Genomic DNA, 10,622 nt, shown 5'->3' on the forward strand with positions numbered 1-10,622 from the left:
CTGTCGGTTGTAAAAGGAAACTCTGATGAATAAATAACTTTTTTAGAAGGCCCTCCAATTTCTTATCCATAGGATCTTTGAAAGCACAGCTGTCCTCAATAGGAATAGCTGTATGCTTAGCCAGGGTAGATATAGCTCCCTCCACCTTATGGACCATCTGCCAAGAGTCCCAATAGTGTCAGATATAGAGTACATTTTCTTAAAATTAGGAGAAGGTGAGAACGGTATACCCGATCTGTCCCATTCCCTCTTGATAATCTCCGAAATTCTCTTAGGAACCGGAAAAACATCAGTGTAAGCAGGTACCTCTAAGTATTTGTCCATTTTACACAATTCTCTGGTGGTACCACAATAGAGTCACAGTCATCCAGAGTCGCTAAAACCTCCTGAAGTAACAGGCGGAGGTGTTCAAGCTTAAATCTAAAAGACATGACGTCCGAGTCCGTCTGAGGTAACACACTTCCCGAATCAGAAAGTTCCCCCTCAGACAGAAGTTCCCTGACCCCCAAATCAGATCCCTGTGAGGGTACATCGGAAATAGCCAATAAAGCATTAGAGGACTCAGTATTCCCATTGACTTCTGTCCTACTACGTTTGCCCTGTAACACTGGCAACTTGGATAAAACCTCTGTAAGGGTAGTTGACATAACTGCAGCCATATCCTGCAGGGTAAATGAATTAGACGCGGTTGAAGAACCTGGCGTCGCTTGGGTGGGCGTTAAAGGTAGTGTCGTTTGGGGAGAATGTGGCGGCATACCCTGATTCTCCTCAGACTGAGAATCATCCTTAGACACACTTTCCTTAAATAAAATCTGCACTTTACATTTTAAGGCCCTTTCAGTACATGAGGGACAAAAAGTAAGAGGGGGTTCCACAGAGGCATCTAAACACATAGAACAAGTAGTTTCCTCAATGTCAGACGTGTTAAATAGACTAGCAATAGCAATAATAGTCGTTCTTTACTTGATATATTGAACTTTTGTAGTCAAAACATACAATAAAGAAATTAATCAAAAAACGTGTACTGCGCCTTTAAATAATAAAAGCGCAACAATTTTTCTGTTAGCCAAAAGACGATTTCAGCAATAAAAATTGCCCCTATGTGTCCCAATTAGATTAAATATATTGCACCACTTGTTAGGATATGTAAAATATCAAAGTAAATCAGGTTTATCAAATATATCTATGTATTATAAAAATGTGACCCCTGCACCTCGCCACAGCTCTGCAGTGGCGCCTACCTGCCCCCAAGGCACACTGACACAACGTTCTGAGCCTCTCTGTCCACTACGATCACCAAACAGAGCTAGGCCCCACCAGAGCCTCAGGATCTTGCTACCGATCCGGAACACACACTGCACGTCTGAGCGCGCGAAAATAGGCCCCGCCCACCGTGGGCGTAACTCCTATCCTACCGAGACCCGCATGGGTAGTTGAAAGCCCAAACATGTCGGTCATTATCAAGCCATGTGTTGTACAAATACATCCTGCGCAATAAGCGCTTCATATTGTAAGGTGTCAACAGAAATAAAAAACAGCCGCATCTCCCAACGTCAGCCCACAAAATATTTTTAAAGTGATATTTACACTTAGTAATATAATAAAATTTAACAGGGAATCCAGGTACACCATTGTCTAAAGTGCATACTGCTTACCCCTCCCCAGTTAGGGATATTGTCAGTCTGTTCTGATGTATCAAGTCTCCCCAGAAAACAAAAGACTGAACATACCTCAATCCTGCTTGTAGAATGACATTCTCCACACTGAAGATTTCTCTTTACACTACCTTCAGCTGCTCTGTGGGAACCAGAATGGATCTTAGATAACGTTTGCTAAGATCATCAACATCAGGGCAGAAATAAAGAAATGTCTCCACTCCTCTTGGGAAAGTATACACAGACGATTTCTCCCTGAGAAAAATAGTACTCACTGGCACCATTTTAAAATAAAAAAACTTCTTGATTGAAGAATCTAAACTAACACCTCACTTTACCTCTTCCTACATTAACACAGGCAAAGAGAATGACTGGAGAAGGAGGGGAAGGGAGGAGCTTAATATACAGCTCTGCTGTGGTGCATTTTGCCACTTCCTGCTGGCAGGAGGTTTAATCCCACAAGTAAGGATGAAATCTGTGGACTCGTCATATCTTGTAAAAGAAAACGTTCATACTTTCATTTAGTTTATAAAATTGATCCTGCCAAAAAAGAACAACCCAGGCCTGAAATATAATTCTAATCTTCACAAAAGAAGCACCTAATAAAAAAAAAAAGGTAATCATAAGAAAATAGGTGTGTCAAATCATTTTCAAAAGTGACCAATGTTTTCACTATGGAAAAAAGCAAGAGAAATATGGAAAAATATGAAGACAGAATGAGAGAGGTAGAAACATGGACAGAGATAGAATTTAAGTAGTTACAAATATGCAAATTAGATTACAAAGAAGATGGACAGAGAGACAGATTACAGTGATTTATATGTCACAATAATAGAGGCCTGCAAGAAAAGCATTTGAGTGATTCCTATTTTCTTCAAGTCTGAAATAATACAGGAAGAAAGGAAACTAATTGTGAAATGATTTTATTAGTATGTGTATGTGCCCCTGTATAGTGCTTAGGGACACACACACATATACAAAATTAGTTGACATCCTTTGTCAGTGTGTAACAGGTTAATATGTTGGTTGCTTTTTTTTTTTTTTGACACAAAATTATGGCAAAACTTACTAATCATTTCAAACAATACAACAGCTTTGCAGAAAATAAAAAGTAAATCCTAAAAGGCTTAATTGTATATAGTAAGATAAAATAAGAGAAATGGTTCCTACAAATACATATTTTTTTATGCAGTTGGTGATTCTATGCAGTGTTTTTAGGTTGTCAGACAAATAGACTACAGCAGAAGCAGTAATGAGAGAGAACTGGAGGGTTGAAGAATAACACTAAAAACAGGATAGTGCTACAAATCTGGAATTGTTGCCAACTATGCACACATGAACATGTTTTTATAGCAGCAAGTTATGGCGTTGATATTTATTATGCTTTTTGGGCTTACATTTCCCATCCTGTGACAGTTATAGGATTGGAATTTGCATGTACACAGCACTAAAGGGTTAAGTGTCTGGTTTAAAAGATCTTCTCTGAGTTCTGCTGTTTGACTGCATTGTGGATTAACAGAACCAGTCACGCGTGTAGTGTGACCGACAGACGGCGGGTGCCCCAGTCCATGTAAAAGTCTCATTGACAGTTCAGCACGTGTCACAACAAGGATTTAACCTGCTGCAGCACACACATGCACTGATATACACGTGGGCATGAAATTAACTGTATAACAGGCAAAATGGTATTGGTGCATTTAAGAATTGTACATGTATGTCTATTACATTTGAAAGAGACCCAATATTGCTTATCAAGCATTCAATACAAGCATTCCTATGTGCTCAAAGGCGTCTTCCTGCCTGCAAACTTTGTGGGAGTTACCAAGTCAGCTGATTTTTGGCTAGAAACCCTATATAAGTATCAACAACACAACTTAAACACACACCAAAATACCCATTTCTTATATATCGTTATAATTGTGGACCATAATCATGTCCTAGAAACTAGCTCCAACTATTTCTTCTAATAATGATATTTTTCTAAATCACTGTGTCTATTACACCAACAGACGTTAAAATGAGTAAAAAAAAAAACCACTGCTTATTAAGCTCTGTTATTTTACTCATATGCTGTTATCACAGTTTCATATGTATATCACATCAGCCGCAGTTAAGCTATCTGTTTGGACATTAGCAACTTAGTTTCTATTAAAGATATTAGGTATCGGTATTGACAATGTGTGTATTGCACCAATGTTCACACACGCTGCCCTATTAGCCCCGCCAGACCGACGCGTTTCATCACTAAGAAACTTGACTTTGTCAGGGTATTAGGGACAATGTGTGTATTGCACCAAACAATGTTCACACAGGCTGCCCCATTAGCCCCGCCCACCGACGCATTTTGTCACTAAGAAACGTGACTTTGTCAGTGTATTAGGATTTTACAAGGGTTAAAATCCTCTGGGCCAATGATTTCTGTGTGGATATATACAGGGTGTGAGCCCGATCATATAATATACATGTTTTCAGCCTGGCCCAACACTTTTTATGCCAAACTGGTGACTACCTTGTCACCTCATATATTTTACCTTTTCTGAATAAGCAACTGGTATTTTGAAAAGTTTAAAATCCATTGGGCCACTGTTTTATGTGTGGATATATATGGTATGTAAGCCCCTTCATAGAATCCACATGTTTTCAGCCTGGCCCAATGTTATATTTTTGTTAAAAAAACTAAACATAACTGGTGCCAACCTTGAAACCTCATATATTTTACCTTCTATAAATGTGTCATTTTGAAAAAGTTTAACCCCTTCACCCAAAAAGATGTGTGTGTGTGTGTATATATATATATATATATATATATATATATATATAAACTTCAAAGAAAGAAGAGGAACCCACAGGTCTTAATGAACATCATTTTATTAATTTTTCTTCAATAAAGTCTCAGTCAACGTTTCGGTCCTCACAGGGACCTTTTTCAAGACTGTTTTCATAGTGAGGTACAAGAGGTAAGTTCAGCGAAGCTTGATAATTCGGCCCCTAAAGCTAAAATTAACTTTACAAGCTACCTAATTAACCCCTTCACTGCTAGGAATAATAGAAGTGTGGTGCGCAGCTACAATAAGCGGCCTTCTAATAACCAAAAATCAATGGCAAAAGCCATATATGTCTGCTATTTCTGAACAAAGGGGATCCTTTTACAACCATTTGTGCCATGATTGCACAAGCAGTATGTAAATAATATCAGTGAGAAACCTGATGAAATATACCAAAATGGGCCTAGATCAATACCTTGGGTTGTCTACATATATATATATACATATATATATATATATATATATAGTTTTGACAGGTAAATAAAAAAACCATGGCTCTATTTCTGTTTAAAATGAGTGATAGCAAAAATGCTAAAAATTCTCTGGTATTTTGGCCAAGCTTTTCTCTGAAAATCCCGATAGTGAAGGGCCTCTGATTACCTTGGGTTGTCTACTTAAAAAAAAAAAAAAAAAAAAAAAAAATATATATATATATATATATATATATATATATATATATATATATATATATATATAGTTTTGACAGGTACATAAAAAAACAAGGCTCTATTTCTGTTTAAATTGAATAATAGAAAAAATGCTAAAAATTCTCTGGTATTTTGGGCAAATTTTTTATCTGTGAATCCCAGTAGTGAAGGGGTTAAAATCCTTAGGGCCTCTGATTTCTGTGTGGATATATACAGGTTGGGAACCCCTTCATAAGATTCACATGTTTTCAGACTGGCCCAATGGTTTCTATGGCAAAATACTGGTGCCAAATTTACTGCTTCATATATTTTAAATTTTCTGAATAAGTAACTGGTATTTTGAAAGGGTTAAAAATGTTGTCAGCCTGGACCAACACTTTTTATGGCAACAAAAATTGTTCCAACCTTGTCACTTCATATATTTACTTTTTTGAATAAGCAACTGGTATTTTAAAAGGTTTACAATCATTTGGACCTAGTAACACAATAATGAATAAAAATAATGCCAATTAATCTAATGACAATATGATTTAAAGGGACAGTCTACACTTATAACAACCTTAGTCCATCCGTTAGATTATTTTCCGATTTTCATTACACACCCCTGCAACCATATTGAGTCATCTACACATCCAGAGTTATTTACAATGAAAAGTTATATTCCAACGGTTAGAAAAATGGCCGCTCCGCTCCGCCTACCCAATACATCACCAACTCTCTTATTTTCCACTGTCCAATCAAAAATTAATCACTTATTAGAATACTGTATCGCGTTTTCAGTGCTTCGAGCATGCGCAACGGCCCTAGGAACCATCTATCCGGAACCAAACTTTCTCTCAATGTTTCTGCTGCTTTCAAATATCATAAGTACCCGTTATTATGCGTTTGTTTATTAAGAGTGTTTGATAATCACTGCAAAGGTGGATTAGATTAGCAGTTGACAATTACCTAAAAGAAACTTCGGAGTGTCAGAATTTCTGCAACTGCGGAAGCGCAAACAAAGGGAGCGTTTTTGGGTTTGCTCCGATAACGCTGACAGACTTCCGGTTTCGAGCTGTATCTCTATGCGCATGTGTATTAGAGTCCTATTACGTCACTTAGTGCTCAGTGCATGAGTGTGATAGGGAAGGAGAACCACTCGATAAGGTAGGAGGAGAACCTATTGGAAGGAGTTTGGTGGCCATATTTGAATAATAAAATATAAACTTCTTTTAAAAAAATGTGGGTGAGGGAACAAGCGAAAATACGGATGCAGGGGTTCAATAAAGTTGTCAGCTAGAGATCGTAGCTATGGGCTAAGGTTGTTATAAGGTGTAGACTGTCCCTTTAAGATGTAAAAGGGCTATCACACTTGATCGGAGGTTGTTAAAAAAGCTGCAAGATCAAAATTTGTCAAGCAACAGTTTAAAGTTTTATTGATTACAATAATGTAAACTTTCAATACTTACCCACCTTATACTACTTATCTATCTCTCCCTAATTGCAACATTTATTTTGCTCCTCCTCTGTGCACCAAAGTCCTCTTCACTTTAGAATTTAGTCTATATTTTCCCACACAATTGTAAAAGGGACATTAAACACTAAATAAATGCTATTTAGAATGAAGCATTCAAAGACATTAGTCTGAGAATAAACATGTATATGTATTTTTTAAAGTTTCATTAGTTATTTAAATATTGACAAAATAAGTGCAAAGTTTTAGTGTCTATAACACACTGGGAGCTGCCATGTGGAAACTTAGGTTACCTTCTCTGCTGTGGTCAATTAGGAACAGTTATAAATAGGTCACTAGAGTGTGCAGCTAATAACTTAGGGGAATAGAACAGTGTTCTGAACTTCCATTTCCAAGAGGAACTGAAAAGCTTACAAATTCAGAATGGAATTACAGGAAAAGGGAACAAAATGAATAATGAAAGTATATTGCAGAGGTTTATATATATATATATATATATATATATATATATATATAAACACATATATACAAAAACATACACACACACACATATATTTAAAATTAATTGTCCATGATAGGGGCAAAATAATCTCTCATTTGCAAATGTTAGATAACCCTTTCACCGATAGTGTAGCAACGCTTGCATCATGGACTGGAATATCATGGCTAAACATGAGTTAAACATAGCCCGAAGCAAAGCAACTCCTCATTAGTTATTTACAGTGGTGTTTTGATTCATAGACACATGTGAGTCAGGGAAAAAAAATCTCCAGCTTAGCTCTAAGAGCGAGAGAGCTGAAGGCGGAGTCACATGGCGTCTGCATGTGACAGAATGAGACACTTCCCCGTCACACAGCAGAGCCTGCTGCAGAGACATGTGCAGGGGGGTGGCACGAGGAGGGAGACGGTGACTGCATAAAGTGACTTTGCAGGAAGCTTTCTTATCACGTTGGGAGATACAATTGTGCAGAAAGCTAATAACATTTTAGAAAAAATAGATACATAGATGATTAGTCCGTCAGTCAGGTGACAGACACACAGAGCGCCACTGCAATAATGCAGAAAGGGAAAGGCGGGGGATTGCAGCTGTGTGTCTAGCTGTTGTGTTTTTCCCCCATCCTGCGTAATAAGGTTTTCTTTCTAGCTGAATAGAATATATTTCAGAGTTGCTGAGTGAAAATAAACCAGGTACATCTAAATGCACAGTGTGAATAATGCAGTTTTACAAATAAGGTAGAAAATGTACTAGCATGGCTAATTTACAAGTGATATTTGCTTGATGGCCACAGTAGTGTAACACATTTTGAATATTTTCATCAGGCAGTTATTCTCAGTATCCAGCTCAGGATATTATGAGAATTATTACTATGAGCCTATGCAAGGGATTTAGCATTGCATTTGGATATATGAATGCATTGATGCTTTGCTCCAATTTTTTTAGATGGGCACATTTCCTTAAAGGGACAGTCTAGTCAAAATTAAAGGGACAGTCTAGGCCAAAATAAACTTTCATGATTCAGATAGAGCATGTAATTTTAAACAATTTTCCAATTTACTTTTATCACCAATTTTGCTTTGTTCTCTTGGTATTCTTAGTTGAAAGCTTAAAGGGACCGTTTACTCAAAAATGTTCTCCCCTAATTTGTTCCCAATGATCCACTTTACCTGCTGAAGTGTATTAAAGTGTTTACAAGTAGCTCCTTTACCCTTATATTGGCATTTGAAATTGTTGATTTAGCATGTGGTATCCCCACCTATTCTGAAAGTTTGTGGCCCCGCGTACCAGCTATAGATAAGCTTTATAAACACAGCCAGCAGAAGAAATTACACTCACAGTGGGATATAGCAGAGATAAGGTATTAAAATGTTGATTTTCCATTGTTCTCTCAAAGTACTGGTGATTGTTTTATGGACAGATATAAGATAAAGAAGCAGGTATATGTGCACAATGTGATACAGTAATGAGATCTAATTATACCTACAAGCTCAACCCATTTTATTAGGTTGTGGCTTCAAAACACAAAATCAGAGCTTTAATATACACAAATAAGCCTTAAAAGCTAATTTTCATACATTTTTTACTCTGTAGTTGGTAAAAAAAGCAATTGTAAACACATTAAGGGAAAAACGATTTTACAGTATACTGTCCCTTTAACCTAGGAGGTTCGTATGCTAATTTCTTAGACCTTGAAGCCCACCTCTTTCAGAATGCATTTTAACAGTTTTTCACCACTAGAGGGTGTTAGTTCACGTATTTCATATAGATAACACTGCTCGTGCACGAGAAGTTATCTGGGAGCAGGCACTGATTGGCTAGACTGCAAGTCTGTCAAAAGAACTGAAATAAAGGGGCAGTTTGCAGAGTCTTAGATACAAGATAATCACAGAGGTTAAAAGTATATTATTATAACTGTGTTGGTTATGCAAAACTGGGAAATGGGTAATAAAGGGATTATCTATCTTTTACAACAATAAAAATTCTGGTGTAGACTGTCCCTTTAAACTTTCATGATTCAGATAGGGCATGCAATTTTAAACAACTTTCCAATTTACTTCTATTATCTAATTTGCTAAATTCTTTAGATATCCTTTGTTGAAGAAATAGCAATGCACATGTGTTACCCAATCACACAAGGCCTCTATGTGCAGCAACCAATCAGCAGCTACAGAGCATATCTAGATATGCTTTTCAGCAAGTGATATCAAGAAAATGAAGCAAATTAGATAATAGAAGTAAATTAGAAAGTTGTTTAAAATGACATGCTCTTTCTAAATCACGAAAGAAAAAAAATTGGGTTTCATGTCCCTTTAACTGCTTATTTAATTAGGGAGAGTGAATTCAGACTTAGTGAAGTCATACCTAGCCACTGTCATTTTATTAGCAAAATTTGCAGCACCCATATAAAAACCTCATATCTCCTCTGATGCCAGTTAGGGAAAGATAAAAATGAGATACTACAGTGGTCAAATAATCATTTTGTGGAATGTAGCAGGGTTAGGCTTGTGAAATCTAGAATTTGCACTTCCAGTTCACCCTGGAATCGGAGAGCCTACATTTTTCAAAATTACAGGCATAGGCGGCTCTCTAATTAGGCTAGTTAGGCGGGTGCCTAAGGCCTTGCGCTTACTGGGGCCTCGCGCCCGCCTAACTTGCTAATTAGAAAGCCGATTTACATCTGAGTTGACAGTGAACTGTAACGCCACATGCGCTGATTCCGTGCACACAGCGTTACGGTCACTTGTCACTCACCTCACCCAGTACTTAAATGGGGTGTGGACAAGGGGAAGGTGTCATAGGTTACCGCCGGAGCTATCCATTCATCATGCTGCATCCGCTCAAAGGGCGCAGCATGAAGAAGGTTCCCCACGTGCGGCAGCCAATGAGGGAAGCGAGGATATGTGCAATATCCCCACCCCCTAATCATGCTGCACTGCCGCCGCGCGTCTAAAAGCCGGTGAGGGTGTTATGGGACGGAGGATTGGAGGTATATGATGGCGGGGAAGGATATATGTTGGGGTCCTGGGAAGATGTAATTGGGGAGTTGGCAGGGGATATGAGACGTTGGGCTCCTGGGAAGATGTGATTGGGGGGTTGGCAGGGAAGTTGAGGTTCTGGGAAGGTGTGATTGGGGGGTTGACAGGGGATATGGGAAGTTGGAGTCCTGAGAAAATGTGAATGGGGGGGTTGGCAGGGGATATGTAATGTTGGTGTTCTTGGAAGATGTGATTGGGGGGTTGGCAGAGGTTATGTGAAGTTGGTGTTCTGGGAAGATGTGATTGGGGGGTTGGCAGAGGATATGTGAAGGTGTGATTGGGGGATTGGCAGAGGATATGTGAAGTTGGTGTTCTGGGAAGATGTGATTGGGGGTTGGCAGAGGATATGTGAAGGTGTGATTGGGGGATGACAGGGGATATGTGAAGATGGGGTCCTGGAAAGATGTGATTGGCTGGTTGGCAGATGATATGTGATGTTGGGGTTCTGGGAAGATGTGATTGGGGGGTTGGCAGGGGATATGTGAGGTTGGGTGTTTGGGAAGGTGTG

Source organism: Bombina bombina, chromosome 1 (assembly GCF_027579735.1).
Source record: "Bombina bombina isolate aBomBom1 chromosome 1, aBomBom1.pri, whole genome shotgun sequence".
Classification (NCBI taxonomy): Eukaryota; Metazoa; Chordata; class Amphibia; order Anura; family Bombinatoridae; genus Bombina; species Bombina bombina.